Source organism: Rhinatrema bivittatum, chromosome 3 (genome assembly GCF_901001135.1).
Source record: "Rhinatrema bivittatum chromosome 3, aRhiBiv1.1, whole genome shotgun sequence".
NCBI lineage: Eukaryota > Metazoa > Chordata > Amphibia > Gymnophiona > Rhinatrematidae > Rhinatrema > Rhinatrema bivittatum.
Window position 1 is genome coordinate 199,037,537 of NC_042617.1, and position 15,151 is coordinate 199,052,687.

A 15,151-nucleotide genomic window follows, 5' to 3' on the forward strand; every position below is an offset into this window, starting at 1 on the left:
GGGGAACAAAATAAATAATGACTTATAAGGAAAACATTATTGAAAATTGTTATTGATAAAACTTGGACGGTGCGCTATGGTCAATTAAAAAACTCATATTTCGCATCATTTTATCCAAATAAAAGAAAAATATTACATGGGGCCGGATTTTAAAAGCCCTACGCGCACAGAGGGGGTTATGTGCGCTAGGCCTATTTTAAAAAGGCCCGGCAATGCGCGTAAAGCCCCAGGACACGTGTGAGTCACAGGGCTTTACTAACGGGGCGGTCCGGGGGCAGGGCCAGAGGTCTCTGACACAGCAGCCATAGCAGGCGCAAAAGGTAAGACAAAGGTCGGGGTTAGGGAACACAGTACGGCTCGGTGCGCGCAAGGTGCACAATTGTGCACCCCCTTGCGAGCAGCGGCCCCTGATTTTATAACTTGCGTGCGTCGGCGCCCACGCGCTGCTTTGAAAATCTACCCCATTATGTGCAAACTGCTAATATCTCCACCATAGTTAGTTTTGTATAACGAAGATGAAACCGAAACCGGAAGTTATTTAAATATTCCCCTGTCAGGACTAATGATTGACAGCTAAGCGATTTCACAGCACAAATTACCCAACAAATAGAGCCAGCATGGAGAAATATGAAGAAATACCAGAGGTGCATGGGGAACAAACTACGGGGGTCATTTATCAAAGTGCTATATGGCATTTTCTCATGCGTTAGGTTGAGAGAGAGAGAGCGAGAGAGAGAGAGACAGCAGACAGACAGACTAGCTATAAAGCCTTCAGACTAGGTAGGTATTTATACCTCTATATGAGGCCCACCTAGTTACTCGAGGTGAGGTTTAGGTATTAGTGTTTATTTATTTATTTATTTTAATTATATATTAGAATACACATTGTTACCAAATTACTTTTGGCACTTCTATAATGTTTTTTTGATTTATATACTTAATGTTACTATATGTGCTTTCTTGTAAACTGTTGTGATGGTAAATAACTTAACGACAGTATACAAAAGATAATAAATAAATAAATAAATAAATACATACATTTATTTAAAGGTTTTTATATACCGATACGTGCGTAACCCCCGAAAAGCTGCTCCTTCCACCCCCTGTGCGTGCCGAGTGCTCAGCGGCGCGCTCAAGCCCCGGGATGCGCGTAAGTCCCAGGCCTTTCCTGGGGATGTCAGGGGCATGTCGCGGCTGGTGCATCATTGGGGGCGTTCCAGGGGTGGGGCCACAGGCGTGGTTACGGCCCAGGGGAGTTCTGGGGGCGTGGACGCGGCCTCCGGACCAGCCCCTGGACCGGAACATGGCGCGCCGGTGCGCGCATGTTACGCCTGCCTCGGGTAACGCCTGCCTCGGGTAACGGCTTCGGGGGGATATGTAGCAGTATGAATGGGTGAGTGCGAGGGCTAGGCTATGGATTACGTGATTGCTTGTAGGATGGGGGAGACATGGTACAGGAGGGTGGGAGCCTCAGCTGGGAGGGCTCTCACTGAGCTACAGTGGGGCACACGCATTATGTATAATTCTTGTTGTTTAATTTCTGAGTAGTCCCACCCGAGTGATTTCATGGAATGTCTGCGGCTTACATTCGCCTATTAAGCGCTCTAAAGTTTTAGCTTTGCTGAAAAAGAAGCAGGTATCAGTGGCGTTTCTTCAGGAAACACACTTAACCACGCCTGAGCATGAGAAGCTAAAACGGGATTGGGTGGGGGAGGTGAGAGTGACAGGAGTTTCATCTAAGTCAGCAGGGGTAGCCATTTTAATTCACAAGCGATTACCATTGAAGATTCTGCAGGAAATAGCAGATCTCCAGGGGCACTTTATTATTTTAATCACTGAACTTTACTGCCAAACTGTAGTGTTTTGTAATGTTTACGCTCCCAATACTTATTCTCCCAATTTTTTCAGGTATCTCTACTCTCACCTGCTTCCTTTTTTAACTGATACACTGGTTGTTGGTGGCGATTTTAATACAGAGACGGAGAATTAGATGCCTGCCCCTCGTGTCAGCGTGGACAGGGCCTGGGACAGGGCCCCCGAATGTTGGAGGATAAGCTACAACTGTTAGATGTGTGGCGGATTCTTCATCCGCTAGAACAGGATTTCACTCATATCTCTCGCGCACATGCTTCTCATTCACGTTTAGATTTTTTTAAAATCAGTAATCGTGTATTCTCACAGGTCCAGGACGCGGTAATTGACAACATTGTGGTTTCGGACCACGCCCCAATTTGGGTGGATTTTCAGGTCCCAGGAGGGCAACCTGGAAAAAGGTTTTGGCGTTACCCCTATTTCCTGGCCAATGATACACAATTTTGGGAGCACCTAAGGGCCAAATGGGAGGACTACGCAACTCTCAATCATTCCCACGTTTTGCAACCGGCTTTGTTTTGGTGTACGGCAAAGGCGGTTCTTAGGGGTGAAATAATCTCATATGTGTCCCATAGACGAAAGATGCTTAATAAACGGATACTAGCGCTGAGCAAACAATTACACAAAGCCCGGGTGGACCTGAACGTGATAGCAACGTCACAAACTAGAGATAAATATCGTTCTGTCCAGGTGGCTTTAAATTCCCTATTGCATCAATGCGCGAAAAAAAGCTTACTCTACTACAAGTAGAGTAAGACTGTATGAGGTTGGCCGCATGATGGCCAACCTCATACAGTCAGCTCGAGGTTGTTGCCATATCCCAGCGCTTACCAACCCCGCAGGTGAGCTTGTTAGGGATACCCCTTCTATATTAAAACTCTTTCGGCATTTTTAAACAGATTTGTACACTTTGGCAAGGGGTAGCGATGAGATTTATGAGAGGTTCTGCTCTACGTTACCTCTTCCAAGTTTAACGGAAGAGCAGAAACTACGTTTAAATGGCCCTATTACCGAAGACGAAGTCCACCTGGTTATAAGGCGCCTTCGGCCCTTAAAGACCCCGGGCCCGGATGGCTATAAGGCAGAATTTTTTAAACTGCTTCAAGATCAGGTGGCGGGTCCTCTAGCGGCGGGATATATGGAATTAATTACCCAAGGCTCCTTTCCTTTTAATAGATCAGAATTGGCATCTAGCAAAATTAATTCAGACCAAAAATTTTTAACAAAGAAGTACAGCATTTTTACCTCCTCTCCTTTTATATATTATTTTAAAACATCTTTTGAGATATACATATATGTGTGTGTATACAATTTTTATGTGCGTACAAATATTCCTGTTTTTATATATTTTTATATAAGGTAAACTTTTTTCTAAATATTTGTGTTTTTTAATGTATGTATATTTTATTATTTACTTATTTATAATTAATATTATTTATTATTCTCTAAGGGGTAGATTTTATAATTTTGCGCGAGCGCGTACTTATGTTCGCGCACCAGGCACGAACAAAAGTATGCTGGATTTTATAAGATACGAGCATAGCTGCGCGTATCTTATAAAATCCGGGGTCGGCGCACGCAAGGGGGTGTACATTTGTGCAACTTGCGCGCGCCGAGCCCTGCGCTCGCTGCCTGTTCCCTCCAAGGCCGCTCCGAAATCGTAGCGGCCTCGGAGGGAACTTTCTTTCCACCCCCCCCCCCCCGCACCTTCCCCTCCATTCCCCTACCTAACCCACCCCCCCGGCCCTATCTAAATCCCCCCTACCTTTGTTGGCAGATTTACGCCTGCTGGAAGCAGGCGTAAATCTGCACGTGCCAGCGGGCTGCTGGCGCGCCATCACCTGACCCGGGGGCTGGTCCGGAGGCCTCGACCACGCCCCCGGGCCGGCACCACGCCCCCGGTCCCGCCCCTGACCCCGGACACGCTCCAGACACGCCCCCTCCCCACCCCTTTTATGAAGCCCCGGGATTTACGCGCATCCTGGGGCTGTGTGCGCACCGGCGGCCTATGCAAAACAGGCGCGCCGGCGCGCAAGTGCCCTGCGCGCGTAAATCCGGCCAGAACGAATACGTGCAAATAAATATTTCTAAGCTAAGGTGACTGGTCTGTCCTGCTTCTGTTTTGCTACTCCTTTCTACTACACACTGCTCAACCCTGTCACTTTCTATCACAGAGACTAATTGGGCCCTGAAAACATCAAAAATCTTTAGGAGTGAAGAAGACTGAATGCTTTCAGCACATTAGAAATTAAAAATTGTAAATGATGGAATTTTGCTCAGTATATCCACAGCAGAAGTTTAACTCAGTTAAATATACTGGAACATAACAAATCCAATTTTTCTTGGGGCCAGCATCATGTTAAACTGCATTTCCTGATCATCAATCAATCACTAGAGATGAAACTGTGAAGGATCACTGACCCAATTGCAAATTACAATATCATTGTCACTTCAGGCAGCCATATATTTTCTAGTTTTCTGGGACTGACATACAATTTGCTGAAACACAACACACAATACAGTGCCTTGCATCAGCAGTATAATTCAGTAGAGATGATAGATTCTATTGAGAACTGGTAATGTAGTCCTCATGCATGTCTTATAAATGAACAAAAATTATGCAACTTTGTAAAGCAAAAGTTCTGAAAAGCTTTGAAAATCTGAAACTATTCTCCATTTCACAAAAAAAAAAAAAAAAGTTCAATATTCAAAGCCTTCGTGCACCTAACTTTTCAAATTACGCATTACAAAACCCAAGTTTTGAAATTAACCCTTCAGACTGCATAAATTTTATTCGCACAACTTTTTGTGTGTGCAAAAATTATCCACACAAAAAGGGGCATCAATGAAGGATTCCAGGAGCAGGGCTAAACTTTACTTGATGAGTGCACTTACACCCAAATTTTAAAAGCCCCGCTCGCATAAAAATCGGGGGTTACGCGCGTGGCCGGGCCCTGCGTGGACCACGCGCATTTTTCAAAGGGCCTGGACACATATGTAACCCACTATATGTGCACAAGTGCCAGGCCTGACGAAAGGATCGGGGCAGGGTGGCAGGCCGAGGAAGCGCTATTAGACGCTGTCCCAGGGAAATGTGCACTGGCAGCCGGCAGCCGGCTGGCACACATTTATTTCTGCTCTGGAGGAGCAGTACATATTAAAAAAAAAAATTGGCGATCCAAGATGGCGGAGTAGCAGCACCACAGAGGCGTCGCTCTGCAATTGTGGATTTGAAACTAATTTTTCCCCTTGAAAAATGCCGCATTCGGTCCGGAAAAGAAGGGCTAAGGAGAGGGACTCGGTAGAGATCCCCCCAGGAACCCCCAAAACCGGACCGATGGACGCACATGTGGTGCCTGGACTTACCATGCCGGGAGGACGCCCGCAGGAGTTGGTTCATGAGAGCCCTATTCCAACAGAATCGCTCCGGGACCTGGAGACCTCACTGTCCCCGGTGATTAGAACACCGCCAGCAAACCCCGCAGAGGTCAGGGAGGCCCATCGGGAGTCGACTCCGAGGCGACCTGATGAGGTCACTAGCCCCGGAAGCACGGGGGGAGAATTAACAGCAGACACCGCGGTAGAGCCCGAGGCTATCGGAGGAGCTGAGCGGTTTACAGCGCGAGGAGAGGGGATGACTTCAGGAGGAAATAATTCGGAGAAAGAAGTTAAATTACGAAGAAATCTCATTCCATTGGTGAGACCTCCTGATATAACTTTAAGTACAATTTGGGAAACGCTAGTAGTTTTGAATGAAAATATTTTTCTCCAGTTAAACCCTGTAGTAACTAAAGTTGAAGATCTGGGTTTGCAAGTTAAAGCCCTGCAAGAAGAAAAAGTTAAACAACAAGGTGTAATGGACTCGGTGCAAAAAAATATAGGAAATTTAAAAGATTTATACACAAATTTGATTAAAGAAAACCAAATCCTAGATAAAAGGCTTGAGAATATGGAGAATCAAGCACGGGGGAAAACTCTGAGATTGATAAACTTTCCAAAGGTTCCATTGGTCTCAGCAAGAGATATGTGGGTGAAATACGCTCAAGAAATATTGAAATTTTCTGATCAGATAATGCCTCCATTAACAAAAATTCATTATGTGATACCATGGAAGGAAAAACCTGCTGAAGACCAGGAATTTAGAATACTTTCCCCCTTAAATATTTCAGAATTACTGGAGACGTTGGACACTAACTTGGCCCAACCTGCAACATTAATTGTTTCCTTCCTGTTGGATTCAGATAGGGATCTTGTAATGAAAATGTATTTCAGAAATATAAAAGAGTTATTTCTTCAGATGAAGGAATAAATTTTTCCTGACGTAGCGAAGAAAACACAGGAGAGAAGGAAGCAATTTTTGTTGATGAGACCTCAGGTTTTAAATATGGGAGCAAAATTTAAACTGAAATTTCCTTGTAAATGTAATATAAGGTACCTAGAAGTTAATTATACATTTTATGTTCCATCCCAACTTGTAAAATTTATATCAGATAGAGTGATTCCCAATATAGAAATAAATCCTCCTGATGTATCCTCACCTCAGTAAGCTATTGTTCTATTTAATTAAGTAGTAAGTCCAACTACTATTTCTTCTGTAATGTTATATTATGAATGAGCTCTCATGAGAATTGGATCCCCCTATCTTGAGAACTACGATGTTAGCCGGTAATTTGGATGGAACTTTTTGTGTTTGTTATAATATTGAAACATGGAGAAAGGCTAACTTTTTGTTTCCTGTTCAGTCATGTTTATTCTGATTGTTAAGTGTAATAATATCATAAATAAAAAATTAAAAAAAAAAAAAAAATTGGGGATAGATAGGTTTAGTTTAGGGGTCGGGGAGGAGAGGGGAAGAGGGAGGAAGGAGAGGGTTAGGGTCAGGGAACTGGGAAAAAGGCCGATTGCGTCACCGCACATAATTGAAAAATTCCCTCCCCCCGTGTGCGCGAATTAGGAACCCGCCCACACATGTGCGTGCATGTTATAAAATCGGCGCATCCATTTTAAAATCGATCCCATATTGCGTGCTGTCCAGCTAAAGTTACATCCAGGAGTCCAGTTGGAAAAACAGCAGTCTTAACTCTACCCGGATAAAGTTATGTGCATAACTTTATCCGAGTATATTTAAGGAAAGATTTGTGCCCTTTAAGACCTGCTGAATATCAGGGAAAGCTGCTCCCTGGATATTTTTGCCACTCGCCGACTTACTAAATATTGACCTCAAAACTTCTATGAACTGATATGAAATTTAAAAAAATCATGCCAAATTGTATTTTAAATTTCCCTCCAAGAGTTTGATCTAGCATCACAGAGTCCATTACTCTTTTGTTTTTTTAGCCTGAACAGCATGCAAGTTATTTAAAAGGCAAGGCTAGACCTGGAGCCCCATGTCGCTCCAAGATCCCTGAACTCCTAGCCCTGTTGGGGGGAGAAAGGGGTGATAGCGAGTATAAAGTACCTGAATGTAATCCGCTTTGAAGTTCCAAAAAGCAGAATATAAATTAAATAAAAATGTAAAGCGCCATATAAGATATTATCTTGATGGTTACCTTTCTTCTAGAGGTTTCCATTTACATGTTCTGTAATATTTATTTTTTAATTAGCTTGAATAAACTTTGCAATCTAAATTAGAACATAAGAAACACCATGCTGGGTCAGACCAAAGTCCACAGAGACAGCATTCAGTCTCTAACAGTGGCCAATCCAGGACGCAAATACCTGGCAGATCCAATTCCTGTTACTCACTCCCAGAGATTGCAATAGCTTTCTTTAGTGTCCCTGGCTAATAATGTTTTATGGGCTTTTCCTATCAAAAATTGGACCATCACTAGTATAATAATCAATAGCCTCTATTAAAAGAATCTACCTTGTGTATACAATCTAATCTCTAGAAGGCCAATACTGAAATACTTCTTAGCTGGATAAGTAGGACTTATCTGGCTAAGTGGCAGCCGCTGAATATCTGGCTATGTTCAACAGCCGCCACTTAACCGTATAGTCAATGGGCAGGGAATGGGTGGATCAGGGTGGTGCTACTTTACCTGTTAACTGAACTGGATAAGTGCCAATATTTGGTCTTAACCGGTTACATTAATCAGATAAAGATGGTCTAATTTAGCCAGATTTAACTTATCCAGCTAAGTAGAGAGCTATGCCGCTGTATATCCCATTTAAGTTAACCAAAGAAGTCTTATTCGGTTAACAAACATTTTTTTTAATATTGGGCCCTATGAATTTTCACTGGAAAATAACAGAGACCATCATACTTGGAACCCATATATTTGTCTGATTTTGGATCCGTAATATAATCATTGGTCTCTAGTTGTAATTTTTAAAAATTTCTTTTGCACAAAAAATATAGGGGTAGATCTTTAAAAAATACGCGATCGCGTACTTTTGTTCGCGCACCAGGCGCGAACAAAAGTACGCTGGATTTTATAAGATACGCGCGTAGCCGCGCGTATCTTATAAAATCCGGGGTCAGCGCGCACAAGGGGGTGCACATTTGTGCAACCTGCGCGCGCCGAGCCCAGCGCGCGCTGCCTGTTCCCTCCGAGGTTGCTCCGATTTCGGAGCGGCCTCGGAGGGAACTTTCCTTCGCCCTCCCCCTACCTTCCCCTCCCTAACCCACCCCCCCGGCCCTATCTAAACCCCCCCCCCACCTTTGTTGGCAAAGTTACGCCTGCTGAAAGCAGGCGTAACTTTGTGCGCGCCGACCGGTAGCCCCGCTCCGTCCTCCGGTCCCGGGGGCTGGTCCGGAGGCCTCGACCACACCCCCGGGCCGGCGGCCCGCCCCCGGGCCCGCCCCCTCCCGCCCCTTTTCGAAAGCCCCGGGACTTACACGCATCCCGGGGCTTTAGGTGCGCCGGCGCGCGCAGGCCTTTTAAAATCCGCCCCATAGTGTGTTTCCATATTCCCAGACAGTGTTTTGAAAGTATAACATCTCTGCTACTGGGGAAATTTGATTCAGTGACTACTCCGGTTCCTCCAGAAATATTTCCAAACCCCACTAAGTTAGTCACCTTGACCACATCCTCTGATAACAGATTCCCCAGCTTGAGTGAAAAAGTACTTCCTATGATTTGTTTTAAATGTTCTCGTTGTTGGTTTCATGGAGTGTCCTCTTGTTTTAGTATTATTGGAAGGGTAAATAAATGTCCTTTATTTACCTGTTCTACTCTACTCATGATTTTATATACTTTTATCATGTCCTCTCTCAGCCACCTCTTTTTCAAAATGACAATCCCTAGACCGCGTAACCTCTCAGCATAGGGAAGCTATTCCATCCCTTTTTATCATTTTTATTGCTCTCCTCTGCAGCTTTTCTAGCTCTGCGATGTTTTTTTGGGACAACCAGAATTGCATATAATACTCAAGGTGCTGTCGCATCATGGCTCAATATAGAGGCAATATGATATTTTCTATTTTATTCTCCATTCCTTTTCAGATCATTCTTATTTGCTTTTTTGACCACAGTTACATACTGAGTTGAGATTTCTAATGTTTTGTCCACAAAGACTCCAATGCCCTTTTCCTGGGTGGTAACTCCCAGTACAGAATCCAGCATGGTGTACCTGTAGTTGGAATTATTCTTCCCGGGTTCATCATGTTGCACTTTTCCACAGTAAATTTTATCTGTTTCAGATGCCCAGTCTCCTAATTTCACAAAATCCTTCTGTATTCCTCACAATCTGCTCCAACAACTTTGAATACATTTGTACTATTTGCAAAACTGATCAACTCACTTGTTGTTCCCTTTTCCAGATCATTTATGAATATATTAAATAGCACAGGTTCCAGTACAGACCCCTGGGGCACTCCATTAACAACCTTCCTGCATTTGGAAAACTGACCATAATCCTACTCTCTGTTTCCGGCTTTTTATCCAATTCCAAATTCATAATAGAACACTGCCCTCCTATCCCATGACTTTTTAATTTCCTGAGGAGTTTGTCAAACGCCTTCGGAAAATCCAAATATACTATATCAACTGGCTCACCGTTACCTACATGTAAAGAAGCAAACCTTCTGGGTTTAGAATTTAAGTCCATTAAACATATGCAATTATGCAAAATACACTTGCAAAGAGCATCTTGATGTTAAGGCATCTGATCTGAAAACTCCTCGTTTTAACTACACATTTATGGATGTCACAAGAAACCAGATACCATAGTCTAACCAGTACTACTGCACTGGCCTATACTTAATCTCCTCAATCATAATTCCAAATCTCTTTTCAAGACAAAGCTCCTATAACTATGCGCTGCACTTTTAATGCAGCAGGACTGTACAGTTAGGGGTAGATTTTAAGAGGTGCGCGCGTAGATTTTATAACATGCGCACGCCGGAAAGCGGATGTTATAAAATCCGTGGGCCGCGTGCACATGCACGGATTTTAAAATCCACGCGCGCATGTGCGGGCGGCGCGCACAGGGGTGGGGGATTTTAGTAGATTACATGGGGTGACGAAATTTGGCCTTCCCCCATTGCCTCTCAGTCCGCTCCAATTAAGGAGCGGACTGAGAGGGAACTTCCCAACCCCCTCCCTCTTCCCTTCTCCTCCTCACCTCCTTAACCCATCCCAGAAAGATATATTTTTTTGCTTTTACTACCTACTGTTCCCCTGGAGCAGAAGTAGTTTGCGCGCGCTGACAGTTGACTGGCGCGCATTTCCCCGGGACAACGGCTAATAGCTGCTGTCCCGGCCGGCCTCCGTCCCACCCCGCCTAGACCACGCCCCCTGGCCCACCCCCTTTTCACTGCCCATCAATTGTGCGTGTATCGTCACTTACGCATGGGGCCGGGCCCTTTTGAAAATGCGTGCAGGGTGCGCAGGGCCCGGCCCCAAACGTAAGTGAAGATTTTTGCATGCGTGGCTATTTTAAAATTCGGTCATTAGAGAGCAAAGCAACTACCCACTTGAAAGCTTTCAATAAGCTTTCAAGAATGGGAACATACCATTAGTACATCAGTCTTAGCAAGCTTTTGGCAAACCAATCAAAAACGTTTCCATCTCCGCAGTGTAACTCTGTCTGACGTGGGTTAAAAGCACTGCAATCACTTAAGCAGGTTACCAGGACAAGGATGCAGAGTAACAGCTGCTAAATGAGTCGGCTAGAATGGATGCTAATCCCAGAGATGGTATCAAGTACATTTTTTAAATATTTTTGTTTTGCTTTAACTTCCAAAGCTGCAAACATCTGGGGTCTGGAAAGAATAATCCTCTCTCAGCTTTAAAAAGGCTGCTTTCAATAAATGGCAATAGTTTGCTTCAAATCATTATTCAATGAGAATTCTTACTTTAACATTGATATATCATAGATTTCAAGGTGTGCTTTTAAATTTGAGGGATCAAATATTTGACACAGGAAAGAAAGAAAGAAAATCGAGCCATGTATCAGCTCATTAATATTAAAAGGAAGTTAATTCTAATCACATTACGTATCTATGATTTGTGTTAACCCACTGGTAATGCACAACTCTCAGAGGTTTAGTTAATGTAAACCCCATCTTTGAGTAGCTGCTAACCACTGATGGAGCCATAAAAGAATTCAATGTCTCTTTGGGGCTGGAAACACTCAGGATATCTCTCTTATGCACAGTCTCTTTCCCTTCCAGGGTCTGGATTCTTTTTTGCTGGGGGGAAAGATTGTTTCAGAGTGTCAGGGGTGACTTTTTGTGGCTTTCTTTTCCCTTTTCATTGTGTATGCTGTAAGTGCCACTGACTGAGGGTTCAAAAAAATAAAGCTTTTACTGATGGGTAATCAGATGAAATATGGCACAATAAACTCAGTCTTCATCAACACAGCATATTGAATTACAGTCCTTTCCCTCCATCTGAGCATGGGTCTCAGTCACTAGGGCCATAGAAACCTCCACCCTCCAGGGCTTCACTAAGTGGAATTCCCTGGTGGGTAAGGTACCCTTAGGGAGAGATCTTCTCAGGAACAAACAGCTTCAGAAGATCCCTCCTAGTGTAGGAAGAGGCGTAGCCAAAACTTCCTCTCTGATCTTCTCAAATTAATTCTTCTTCCCCAAAAATGAAAACATAACACTAGAAGGTCCTGTTTTCGGGTCACTGCCAGACCTCAGTCCTCACTGATGGTGGAGAAAGGCAGATCTTCCTTAGCCTGGGACTACTAGAGAGACGATCACCTGTACCTTCCCCTCCAAGTTGTACACAGGCTTCTCATCAGGCTTCTTACAAATTAAAGTCTTTGCAGAAAGCCTAACACAACATGGGATATAACCCTTTCCTCCAGGGAGTAGATAAGCAGGGCAGATCCCCAACCAAACTCTCACTCCAGGCAGGGTTTTGCCAGAGCCTACAAGAGAAAGGCCCAAAAATCCAAACTCAGGAAAAGGCTCCCAACTCCTATAAGTTAAAAAAAATCAACTACACTGTCCCCAGAGCTCTCAGGAGAGAGCTACTTATAAATCCTCTCAAAAAGGATGGCGATTCCAGCTCCCTCACTCATTACACCCAATTTTGCTAGTTATGGAGTAACCCAGGGTCTAACTGGTAATGAGCCTGGAAGGGCCATTACATTTAATTTTTGCATTAGCCTCCAGGGGCAGGATCATCATCTCCTGCAAAACCCTAGATTTAAGCCCAGGTTACAATGCGGGGTGTTTAAAACAGGGTTTTGCTAGAAATAACATCTGCATTCAAATCAGCTGCTTTAAACTCTGTTTACTACATTTGCCCCTGTATTTGCCATTCAAAGATTTTTCTCAAACAGAGACATCTGGGGAGTGCTATTTTTTGTCTGTTAAATGTACGTTTGCAAGCATTTGTATGCAATGCAGCAGATTCATATTTTTATCCCATTACTCTGCATTAACTCTGTGTGAACACTTAACATAGATGAATGCACAAGGAAGTTTTTACATTTAAAGAATAGCCACTTCCATCGCCATGAGCCTTAAGTAAATCACAGCGCTGCTGTACGCATCCTCATCACAATCCCATCCAGGCATCATTCTACTCCTTGTGAATGAACACAGTGGACTTGGAAAGAAGATTAATGGACTGTAACCACAATAAATAGTGCACACCATTTATTGCAAAATAAGTTACAGCCATATAGAAGAATGAACAGGGGAAAAAAAAACTTTTGTTTTGCGAGGCCACGAGGACGGCATGACCCGTTGTCCTTTTTGTTAATGTGGGTGCCGGCATTTGCTTCCTGTTCCTTTAGATTTCCAACTCAATTGGAACAAGTTTCTACTGGGGCTACAGCATTAAGAGTCCTCCATTGCAACTGCCATGGTTCCTCTCCCCCCTTTCCCCTTAGGTCATCCTCCACCGCAGCAACATTCCTTTGCCAGGAGCCATAGTTTGCTGCTCTCTCTGGAATCTGGCAAGCACTGTGCTGTAGGCAGGGGAAACTGAACAAACTGGTCCATATCTGCCACATCTACTACGTTACTATTCTCCTCACTGGAGTGAAACCTCTCTTTTTATGCTTTCCAACTTATGGAATGTTGGAATAAATTATGTAAAAGTGATGGATGTCTGTCCATCTGCCTGTCTGTAGGCACAATAACTCTCCAAAAAGGGATGGACATTCACTAAATTTGGCATTCAGGAAGAAAATGTGATTCTCACATGAGTTCAAAAACCAGGAATATCAAATCAGTATTTCCAGAGTACCAAACCTCCCAAAAAATATCCATTGCTTTCTATGAGAAACTGTTAGAAACCATTTGAACTTTTAGAATGCTGACCAGAGCTCCATTCCAAAAGCTTCCATCTTTCCGCCACTCCTCCAAACACCCAACACTTTGTCACAGATCAACACAGACAGAGAAAAACAGAGCCAGGGAGAATAACTGGCAAAAGGATAGCACAAAAAGGCATTTCCAAACCACACACCTACTGACCCCCATACTCACTTCACACACAAAACCACACACACACCCTCACATTCACCCATTACACACGAAAACAAACACTCCCACCTATCTACACCCATACCACCCCTAAAGACAGAAAAAATGTCTTAGCTTCTCAATTCACCCACAGACACATATTTCACAACCACACCCTCCATCTACATATATACAGCCATACTCCCAAAAACCCTACACCTAACTGCCCTTACACACACATTACCCTCCCACAAAATCCTCTCCCCCATACACATCCATCCCCAACACACACACACACTGCACCTGCACACATCCAGTTACATACATACCCATACCCCCTAGACATCCTCATGCACACCCTTAAGCACACATCCAATTTACATACAATCCCCACACAAAGCCACTCATACATCCTCACACTCTGCGTCCACACATCTGCTAGCTATACATAATCATACTCCCTACATCCCCCATACACAAAACTCCTCCAGAAATCCCTTCCATCTACCTACTACAACACATATCTTACACTTCCATCCCTCCAGAAATCTTACAAATTACAATCCTGTATACCTCACATCTCCAAACGCACATCTCCACCACCCACACACAGATATCCCTCACACAGCACCCCACCTATAAAATCCTCATACACCCACACGCTCATTCCCCGCAAACGCCCGTCCCCCTCCCCACAGCCACACACCGAACCCACACACATCCTTTCTACAAATCTATGTTGGAAAGCAGTCCCAAAGCCATGTCCCTATGGGCTTTTGCCTCCCTTTTTTAAATGATTTTATACCAGGGCTTCTCAAACCTGTCTTGGTGATCACCAGAACCAGTTGGATTTTCAGAATATCCACAGGGCCAGATTTTTAAAGGAGCGTGCGCAGGGTATATTTGTGCGCGCTACCCGGCGCGCACAAATGTACGCCCGATTTTATAACATGTGTACGCTACCGCACGCATGTTATAAAATCCGGGGTCGGCGCGCGCAACCTTATTTGACGGAGTTACGCCTGCCTCTGCCCTAGAGGAAAGGCAAGACATCATACATTCAAATATCTTACAGGTTTTCATGCACAGGAGGCTCTAGAACAAGGGGTCATATGATGAGGTTGAAATGGGGTTGACTCAAGAGTAATCTTAGGAAATATTTCTTTACAGAGAGGGTGGTAAATATGCGGAACAGCCTCCCAGTGGAAGTGGTGGAGACAAAAACTGTATCTGAATTCAAGAAAGCATGGGATAAATACAGGGGATGTCTAAGAAGGTGATGGGAATTATAAATTTAAATTAATTGGATGGATGGGCAGACTACATGGGCCATATGGTTTTCTTCTGCCATCTTGTTTCTATGTTTAATACCTGAGTGACCTTTGCTACTAAAGCCCCAAGTTCT

The 15,151-nt window shown here is 43.9% G+C and overlaps 1 protein-coding gene across 2 annotated transcripts in view; it reads right to left on the reverse strand.

Moving 5' to 3' along the window:
• The window catches only part of NID1 (nidogen 1), a 201,589-nt gene that overhangs the window by 127,107 nt on the left and 59,331 nt on the right, over window positions 1–15,151 (reverse strand). The gene's annotated exons all lie outside the window — the stretch shown is intronic.